Source organism: Galleria mellonella, unplaced genomic scaffold, assembly GCF_026898425.1.
Source record: "Galleria mellonella isolate WM207_F2 unplaced genomic scaffold, CSIRO_AGI_GalMel_v1 utg65, whole genome shotgun sequence".
NCBI classification, from domain to species: domain Eukaryota; kingdom Metazoa; phylum Arthropoda; class Insecta; order Lepidoptera; family Pyralidae; genus Galleria; species Galleria mellonella.
The window spans coordinates 6,916,613-6,927,892 of NW_026442138.1; the positions used below are offsets into that span (position 1 = coordinate 6,916,613).

At 31.8% G+C, this 11,280-nt stretch overlaps 1 protein-coding gene across 4 annotated transcripts in view; it reads right to left on the minus strand.

Moving 5' to 3' along the window:
- Positions 1-5,878, minus strand: part of LOC113519772 (synaptosomal-associated protein 25) — a 33,320-nt gene extending 27,442 nt beyond the window's left edge. The window contains exon 1 of one of the 4 annotated variants that reach the window (XM_031913951.2): positions 5,527-5,878. The gene's annotated coding sequence lies outside the window, so the exon portion shown is untranslated. The remainder of the gene's footprint in view (positions 1-5,526) is intronic. The other 3 variants (XM_026904969.3, XM_031913957.2, XM_026904971.3) reach the window with 3 other exon arrangements.
- Between the last annotated feature and the right edge of the window lie 5,402 nt (positions 5,879-11,280).

An 11,280-nucleotide genomic window follows, 5' to 3' on the forward strand; every position in this document is an offset into this window, starting at 1 on the left:
TATTAATAGCGTATCAATTGGGCATTGCGAGTTTTCCTAGTGTAGCTATGGCTTACTCTTGACGTCACATTGGACACCGCCACGCGTCAAGCGTACGCCATAGGGGATAATGTTGATTCAATTTATGACGTTTTCAAGCTCACGTTGTTTACATGTAGAATTACAAATAACATATATATATATATATATATATATATATATATATATATATATATATATATATATATATATATATATATATATCATTATCATATCAGCCTTTAACTGTTCACTGCTGAACATAAGCCTCCCCCTTGGGGGCTTTCGCCAATAGTTGCCACGCGTGGCAGGTTGGCAACCGCAGCTAGTTTTTAGAGCTGTTTTAAAAGGGACGCTGTTGACCATCTCTCGCCCATCAGTCGCCTCTTACGACACGCACAACGGCCTAATATATAGTACAATGTATATCAAGGATTTCGATCAAGTATAGATAAGGAAGGGTATTCAAACAGCTGACAAGGATAAATTACATTAGATATTCATATATTTTTGTAGTAACTCAGAATTGGGGTAGGCCGGAAAATGTCGATAAACTGAGTGACTTGTTAACAGGATATACCTAAACGTCCAGTTTCCTCAGTTTTGTCATGTTTTTTTTTTGTACCGTTTGGAATTGAAACAAGTTAACATACTTTCCTATTGTTTTAGATAATAAACACTTTATAAAGTTGTTTAATGTTACGTGTCAAAGTATCGCCGACGACAAAGAAGTATCTTTTTTGATGATACAAAATATCTTTCAGAAACTTGATGTGATTTTTAGCTAGCTTTTTACATATTTAAAAATATTAATTTATCTAAGTATCTTACTATTTATGAGAGAAATATTGATATAATAAATAAGTGTATTTCATACAGACATACATACATATCTGTCACGCCTGTCTCTCATTAGGGTAGGCAGAAACAATGGAACGCCAAATGCTTCGATTCAAACAAACCTCTTTCGCTTCTTCCACATTCATCAATCATTCATCATTCATCATCTTCCATATTCATCATTCATCATGTATATTTCATTTGATGTAAAAATTAAGTAGTTATGTATATTTTTTGTAGGAGAGTTCGGACGAGTTTGTAAACAAGTGACGAAGTAAACATTCATAAAAAATAGGCAAAAATCGAACAGCATTGCTTTTGCGTCGTTCTTTCAACGCTCTCAAGCACAGCTAAGAAAATTGTATATCACATTATAGTAGACGTAACAGGCAAATTCTTATGATTTTTACATGTATATAAATTGTATTTGTATTTTGTTCAGTTTGTTATAAATTTGTTAGATATTTCAAAATTGAAAACATTCATAAATGGGCAACAATCGGACAGCATTGTTTTTTCGTCGTTCTTCCAACACTCTCAAGCATAGTTAAGAGAATGGGATATGAAATAATAATAGACGTAACAGGCAAATTCTTATGATTTATATGTATAAATTGTACTTGTTGTTCAGATTGTAAATGACATTTATTCTAGAGATTGCAAAATAAACAAGAACAACAAGAAAAGCAAGTAGGTACTAGACAAGGTATTCTGAAGATATTCAATTTAGATAGGTCCCTTCCTACTTCAAATCACCACAAGAAACAACACAAGCTTTGTTATTCTACGGATGTCAACAATTATGAATCTGACGAATATTTTGATCAAAGATTTACATAAATAGCTTTGCTTGTAATATCATTATTATTAAGTATTGTGGTTTTGTAACATCCTACTGTTGTTTCCCACGATGATTTAAGACGTTGATTCAGTCGCTTTGAATATTATAAGTAGAGTGAGAAATAAAGTATTTATTTTATCTAATATAATAATATTGTAGTTAGACTATGTACATAGAAGATATTTAAGAAAATATAAAAAAAAGAGCATTAGATGCCAAAATAATATTTAGAAACTTTATGTCTGTATGTTTGTTTCAAGTCACGCAAAAATTGTATTCCTAAAAATCTAACTTAAAAACTGGTATATGTTTTATCTTGATACGTCATTTAAAAACTAATGAAATAGTCATTGGTTTTCCTACTTCTGAAATTTATGCGTACGAAATATCGGGTAAAAAGTTAGTCTAATAATATATTAAATCAATGGAATACTTATTTTTTTTCTAGTATGCTATTGTTGGCGTCATTTATCTCTGCTTGGCAATGGCTCGCTTGATTTTTATACAATTAGAGATATTTGCGTAGTCTATCTCTATGGTTCAATCAAATGCTCTATTTTTATATATATTGAGGTATTTGTTTATGGATGATTATATAATGATCACCCCGCCTGCGCTACGGTGTACACTGGCGGAGCACCAGTGAGGCATGATAGGTGAGGATAAAGCAGTTCAGTTAGCCGATCGTGACAAATTCAACAATAAATCAATCACGATTGTTCTTGGGGGGCACCGCGAGGAGGTTGTCCTGATAGGGTTTATTGCTAGCAATGAGGTTGCTAATCCCTATTACTAACAATTTCTTCTACACTCTATATTGAGATACCTATTTGTGTTGCCTAACTTCGTGATTATAATATAAATACTAACTGCACACGCATTTTTGAATGGTAAACAAGCATCACATTAGGCTCACCTGATGGAAAGTGGTAGCCGTCACCTATACATACGAATAACCACATAGTGTTTTATGCCCCCTTATTGTAATTTCACTATACTTACCAACCTTCCAAACTGAAACACAGCCATGCAAGCGCAGCTGCTCCACGGCAGAAAAGAGAATTGTTTTTGTGTATACGTACATATATATACATATGCACTCGGATTTAATTTTTAATACTTATTCCAGAAAATGACAATTCTAACCAGATAATTATTATTCCGTGTGGTCCCGTCATAGAATAGGCCACCTCCTCCTTTCCCGTGTGTGTCGTAAGAGGCGACCAAGGGGGGGGTGAGGGATGGCCAGCAGCGTCCCTTTTAAAACATCGCCAAAGCCTAACTGCGGTTGCCAATCCGCCTGCCAAGCGTGATAACTACTGGCAAAACACTCTAAGAGGGAGGTTTATGTTCAGCAGTGGACAGTTAAAGGCTGATATGAACCAGATAGGCGTGTCGAACTTTTTACATATTTCTTTAACATTTTGTATTTATATAAAGTAGATTACAACTGTAAGCTAAATTAAATCACTTGTAAAATACGATTGCAAATTTCGTTTAGTTTAAACTAACCTAGGTCTATAATCTATATTTATTTTTGTGCTCTAAGCGGTTTACTAATGCGATATGAATGTATATTTTGTGCTTTAATTGTAAAATAACTGAATCATTGACTATATAAATATCCTGACAGAATCAGTTACGGAAGTTCTGATGATTAAATTTGTTGGTATTTTATGTGTCACCATGAAATGGGATTTTGTAGTACTATAGGAATAGAATTTAAATTATTATACATATTATAGACACATATAGATAGCCTTGTGGTCCCGGCATAGAATGGGCGACGCCTTTTTTTCCCGTGGGAAAGTCGTAAGAGGCGACTATGGGAGTTTAATGATCGAGGAATTGGCAGTAGCATCTCAGCATTAAAACATCACCAAACCCAACTGCAGTTGCCAACCCGCCTGCTAAGCGTGGCAACTACTGGCAAAATCCTCTTTTACAGGCGAGGTTTATTTATAACAGTGGATATCAGCTGATATGATGATGATGATGGTAGGTACTTATGGGCATGTCTGCTTATACTATAATATGTATGTAATATTCATAGTACATGTTCTACTTAGTTTGGAACTAGATGGCGTTGTGTAATAAGTCCTGTGCTATTTATTAATAGATTTCTTTATTGGAATTTTTAGTGAACTTGATGCTTTATCGTTCTCTCAGTTTCCTTTAAAATGTCCTCTGATGTCATTAGTTAATGATGTTGAATCATTGACCACCTACCATCTTTGATTAGTCATTAAAAAAATATATATCAACAATAAGCAATTATGGATATAGTAACAAAAGAACAAAGTTATAAAAAATATTATCAATATTTTGGCAGATAGACTAGTTATGAATTACTATAAACATGTTAAGTTTATTATGAATTACTATAAACATAATTTTTTTTAAATAATTTATCTGCCTTCATGTCAATTATCTTGTGGGGTAGACAAAGAAAACAAAATGCTTATATAGATTCTTTATGTAATTAGTATTAAAATATTATACTACTTAATTAACTGCAGCATTAAGTCTATATACCTAGCTATAAATAGTAATCAATTTGTAATTTTAATCGATTGAACATTGAACGATAACATCAATAATTGATTTATGGTGGTTAAGCCTCAAAGAGGGATGACAGGAGTGAAATGAAATTATTTTGCTAGAATGTAGGTGATTTTAGATGAAAGGGTTTACATTTCCAGTATACATTCTGCCTCTGGAGTGGATCGAGTCAACCATGATTGTTTCTAGGGTCTCATGGCGATCAACATGACAAGTTATTTACTAGCATCTAGTTCCCATTACCCACAATTTACTTTCCATATAAATAGTAATAGACTGTAGTATCATTAGAACAAAACCATGGAATAATCTGGAATACCTTTGCTGTGTAACCTGAGAAATCCTAATTCATAACAATATGGTTTCATGCCTATTGCACTTCGGGGATTTTTTTATTTTTTCTAGCAAATTATACTGAAATAAATATACTCTTAGAAGTAAGCATGCTTATTTACACATTACTTTTTCAAATAACACATTACATTTTATTTTCTACACATGAAATAAATTATTAAATTAAAGTCCTAAAGTACTTTATCACATTCATATATAATCATATTGTTATATCATATAAATGTGAGTTTTTTTTTTTAATATTACTTACAATTATGCACAATAATGAGACACCAGTGAGCCACAAAATTTGCCATATATATATATATATAGGAATTGGATAAGGATGTCAGCTACTTTTAATTGAATCATGCAGAGAAAGCTGTGGATTAACTATTTAGTTTGAATTGCATTTAGCAATGTAGTGATATCTGTATATATCTGGTATTTGGCTTTATAGTTTTATCATTATTTTTACAGGTAGATACCTACACATAGAGAGATTACTTTTATTAATTTCAATTAGGTAAACTGTAAAGTGTTCAAAGGACAACAGTTTATATTTGTTAATTTAAGTCAGTTAATAATTTATGTTGCTCCAAATATTGATATTATGAATGACGTTTATAGTAAAAGTCGATTTGATAAAGTTCCTGGTTAAGTATTATCACAGTTTAATATCCAATAAGTATGTACGTGGAGAAATTAAGAAAACGCGTCAGAGATATCCGGACATGACATCACCTGGTACTTTTCGAATTATTATTATATCATTAGTAGAATTTTTAAATAAGCAATAATCCAATAACACATATTTACATTTTTTCTATGTGAATGCACAAACAATAATATTAAATTAAAAATCTAATATCTTTCTTCAAACAATGGCACAATTTGTGATAAGAATAAATATGTAAGTTGTGCAGACTTACCTGTTATTTTATTTTCTATAGCACCTAAATAAAACAAATAGCGATCGAAATCGCCTTATACACCAACTAGGCACTAAATTATAGCACAATTTGTGAGAAACGTAACAAATGGGTTGCACTGACAGTACCGTCGCTGGTCGATCAACTCTGGGGAGGTTAGTAGCTGGCCCCGAAATGCGCAATGTTTTGACTATGCGCATTGACCTTCATTTTAGTGTCATGCGCAATAATTATTCATAATTATGCATTGTGGTGGTTAATGATAATTGTTACTTAAATTATTTTACGGTATTAGAACACGTATATAATTAATTATAAAAACGAAATACTATCTTAAGTACTTAACAACTTTGCAGAGTAATTTTAGTAAAATATGCCATCTATTGACAAATGGCAGTACCATACATCAATTAGCAGATTTTTAGAAATTGTTATTTACTATTTATCAACAGATGGTACAGTATGCAATTTTTTCTTATTTGGCCTATGTTGGTTTGTAGTTAAAAACCTCGTCATATGAACTAAATTAAAATTAAAACTAAACTGCACTATTTAGAAACGTTGTTTTATTTTTCTTGTAATACTCATATAGAATACTATATGACATGCCCTCTTGGACCATTCCAATCATTTTGAAATTTTGTATACATATTTTTGACTCCCTAGCAAAGAAAAAAAAAATATACGTATGGGTCAATCATGGAAAATATTCTAAATTTCATTGCTGAGGTGGATGCAGTGGCAAGTAAAAAGATATTCATAGTCTAATAGTCTATAGGATATCTTTGTTGCTGACGTACTGGCAACCAACACACTCTACATCTTTTTTATATTCCTTTTTATTTTGTGTTCTATATTTTATTCTTATAATAAATCTCTAGGAAATAGTATGTAGGTTAGAAAATTCAATAATGTAATACCTATTCTAAAAATTTTAAATATTTATATACTTTATAAAAAAAATAATTTTAAACAAATTCTGAAAAAGAGTGATTATTGACCAAGACTTAAACACAAAATAAAAAGAAATATAAAAAAATGTCTGCAATGTGGTGACTGCCATTACGTCAGCAACAATCTTTTTACTCTGTAGACTACAGATTAACTGATCTATGACCATTTACCATTATCAATATAAGTTATATGCCATAGCAGACCTTTTATGCGCTTTTATGGCATAGACATCCACTAAGAAAAGATTTCCTAATATTCCACGGGAGTGGAGAAAAGAGTTTTCAGGGGAATTAGGGCGCGGAAAAGAGGAGTGCAATCCTTATTATAATACTCTTAATATAATTTATCCTAATTGATTATAAAAAAAAAAAATCTATTTTTAATCTATATGATACGTAGAAAAGAAAATTAACCTTAATCTCTATTTCTTGTAAAATTGTTATTTAACAATTTTACAAAAAATAGAAATTAAGGTTAATTTTCTCTTGGAAATAAAGAATGGCCATTTGGCCATTCCTTATTTGGGTATTGTGGCTTTTTTAACCAATGCTTGTTTACTTCATTATTAACATTGAAATCGTTATCAATAGAAGTTTTTAAAACTTATCAATATACATAACAAATACTTATCAATAATAATTAGGAAAGTATGATAAGTAAGTATTATGTTGTCATATAGTTATTCTAACGATTCGTTATAAATATCGAATAATCTCTAGGTATGTATATAAAAAGTAATGATTAAGTAGAATGTTATTTTTCTGTCTGTGCGTATTCTTTTGTTATATACTCGTATTCTTTAATTAAAGATATTATGAGCTAATATAAATAATTTTCTTTTAAATAATAAGATAAATCGCGATATTTACCATATATTATTCATATATATATATATATATATATATATATATATATATATATATATATATTATTATTATATATATGTATATGTTATTATATATATATATATATTATTTACTAACAGAAAGCTCTATAGTTTCTATAAAACCTAATAGTAGTAGATGGAGTTAATATCTGCAAAGAAGTTGATTCTGCGACAGCGTCAACACCCTCAAATAGGAGGGAAAAAAATCGACATTGTGTGTTTGCATGGCTGTGTTTCGGTTTGAAGGGTGGGATATGGCGTGAATTTACTGAGTACAGAGGAATAACACCTGAGTCCTCAGGAATGGCAACGCATGGGGAGTATCATGGGCGAAACAGTATACTCTGTTATGTCCAACGTACTGCTCATGTCTATAGGCGCCGGTTACCACTTTACATCAGGTGGGCCGTCAGCTTGTTTGCCATTCTAAGTTGTATAAAAAAAATGCACTAGTTCAATAATTCTATTTTCTTAGTAAAATATATAAACGTGAAAGTTTGTGATTACTGTTGATCTTAAAAGCATTTATTTACAACTAACTTTTACCTGCAACTTCGTGACTGGGATATGCTTACTGACTGAGATAGTAAGTAGGCTATATTCATTTCCATCCCACATAATATGTGTTTACCAAATTTCATTATTTATTTATTTAATACTTTATTGTACACAAAAATTACATTGTTATAATTTACTTTAAATAAAACAACAAACGAGCTTAACTCTGTAAAAGTTCTCTTCCAGCAAACTTTAAGTGGAAAGGAGCATTGATTACTAGCCATCAGTGTGCTTACAGTAAGGAGAGGAAACAATATGGCTGTTTCTATTAAGAAATAATAAATATGCTTACCTAAATACGAAGTAAATTATATACTTACATTAGAAAACACACATATCAATGTATAATAATACTTATATATACAAAATATTATCTATACATATACAATTCCTATGCCACTGCGTTAGGTTGACTGGAAGAAATCTCTTTTAGAGATAAGTTTGCCTTTGCTAACATTGTTATGAACTTATTGTTGTTACTGTATGTTTTAGTGCAATAATAATATAAAAAATACGTACACATACATACATAAACATAATAAGTGTATGAACGAGGACAGAAGATACTCTTTTAATCTGTTTTTGAAAATATACAGCGATTGACTTTCGCAAATGTGCAAAGGAAGAGAGTTCTGTAGTCTAGCTATATGAACCGTAAATGATCCATTATAGCATGAGGTATAAGGAGGGATTTTGAGAATGATGAACTTCATCGACCTACGAAATGTCAGTGGGAACTAGGAAATTGAACTGCTCACAAAGATAAGATTTCCAAATTTCATAGTGGTTGGTTATACGTTTAAGGCGTTATAAGGTAACAAACAAACACACTCATTATCGCATTCATATTAGAATTATAATAAATGCATTCATATTAAAAAATAAAAATCCAAAAATAGAGTACTGAGAGTACCTATGTCTGCAATAATGATGTTTGGACGTTTATAACTAGATATAAATGAAGTTTGTGACAAAATTCTGCAGAATATATAGAATATTAATAATTATTATAAGAAATTTTATCTGTCTGTCAGTCTGCCTGTATATTTGTGCCGGCGTCATGCACACCAAATTGGACACGATTTTCACAGTTGCATTTTTGAAGGTCTAACTTAACAGGTGTATATTTTATCTTGATTCGACACATAGAAGCGGCCCATTTCATTGGTTTATTTTTCTTACCTGTTTTACCTATATTTAATATTTACTTAATTTTGATAAAAGCTGCATATTGCTACTTTTATTCTTCGGTATCTATACACACTAAATCATCATCATTACATCAGCCAATTACTGTCTACTGCTGAAAATACACTCCTCCTAAAGAGGGGTTATACCAGTAGTTATGCTTGGCATGTAGGTTGAGGACCGCAGTTAGGGTTTGGTGGTGATTTAAAAGGGACACTGCTACCCACCTCTAGATTTTTTAGTTCCCTTAGTCGCCTCTTACGACACCCACTGGAAAGAAAGAGGTTGCCCGTTCTATACCTGAAACATACGACACTATATAATAAATTATTATATCTAATATTTTTACAACTATGCGAATACAAAGTAATGTAGCAATTTATCGTTATTAGGTATTTTGCGTCGTTGCCATTATCAGATTAACGACATTATCACTCGGCAACAGATAATTTTGTCGAGTTCAGATAGCGTAACAAACATGTATATAAAATTCTTTGTAAGTAACAATATTGATGAGGCTCATACATTTACCTTGACTTTCGCCATTATCATCTTCCTGTTCTTTTTCTTATATGCAACTTAGAATGGCAAACAAGCTGACGGCCCACCTGATGGAAAGCGGTAACCGTCTATAAACATGAGCAGTACCATGGACATAACTGAGTGTACTGTTTCGCCTATGATATCTATATATATATATATATATATATATATATATATATATATATATGTTTTTTTTTAATTTTTATTATTAGGATGTTAATCTATATCACCCCACTATGTTTAATTAGATCAACAGTCACATGAATAAGTGAAATTTATTATCATTTAAATAAAATAAAATAAATTATGCTGGCAGTCTATGCATAATCTTCAAATTGATTTGAATGTATCTAGATGCTTTCAAATTAGTCATAACTTTAAAATATGATATTGAAGCCGTAAAAGATAATATTTTACGATTAAAACAATTTGCATTTGACGTGGATCATGGACCAATATTTCCGTGCGTTCCCGGCATAGAATAGGCCACCCTTATAGGCTTCCTTTTTCCTGGGTATCAAAAGAGGCGACTAAAGGAGAGCGAGATATAAGCAGCACCGTTCCTCTTAAAACATCTCCAAAGACATATCAGCCTTTAATTGTCTACTGCTGAACATAAGCCTCATTGGGGGTTTTGCCAGTAGTTGTCACGCTTGGCAGGCGGATTGGTAACCGCAGTCAGGCTTTAGAGATGTTTTAAGAGGGACGCTGCTGTCTATCCCTCGCCCTCCCTTAGTTGGTTCTTATGACACCCACGGTATAGAAAGGGGTGGCCTATTCTATGCCGGGACCATACGCCCAATTTATTATTTTTGATAGGTTAAAGATATTACCTGCGGTTCTAACTATGTCATGGGGAGGAAAAGGAATTGTTAGTGCTGAGAACTAGCGGTATCATTGCTAGCTATATACTCTTGTCAGATCGGCCTTCATGCAACTCATTCTGGAAAGCATCATGGTTTATTCTTAATGTAGTCATCACGATGGGCCAACTGACCTACTTTCATCTCCACCTCATTCCTCAGTGGAGCCCTGTCAGCGTATATCGATGGCGCAGGTAGGTTACCATAATATTAATATTTAATTAAAAAAACTATCATGAAAGGAATAGAGATTGTTAGTAACGCTTGTAAGTACCTATTGCTAATAGAAAGAAAGAACCGCGTAGATGTTCAACTTGATAGGGTGTATTGCTAGTGATAGGGTTATTTGACCTTTTACTAAAAATTCCTTATCCCCCAAGATCGCCTCTTATTACAATGTCGACGATTATGTTTACTACAAATATTTCGGACCATAAATTATATTATTATATGACTTTATAACAAGAGATTACAGTCATAAGCATTTGAATGTGCTAATCTCTAGAACTATTAAGCGGATTTGAAAAATTATTAAGGTTATTTATTCTACATCACGAACAACCACAAAAGAAACCGCGGGATATAGCTGGTTTATTTATAAAAGTATTCATTTAATATTTAGTACCTACACACCGCTACAGCATTAAAAGATAGAAAGAGGATTTAAGGCAAAATACATTTCCTAAGAGTCAATTGCTGAAAAGCGATTGGAAGCAATGGCGCTACATAAAATAATATACTCAGTACATAATAGAATTTGCA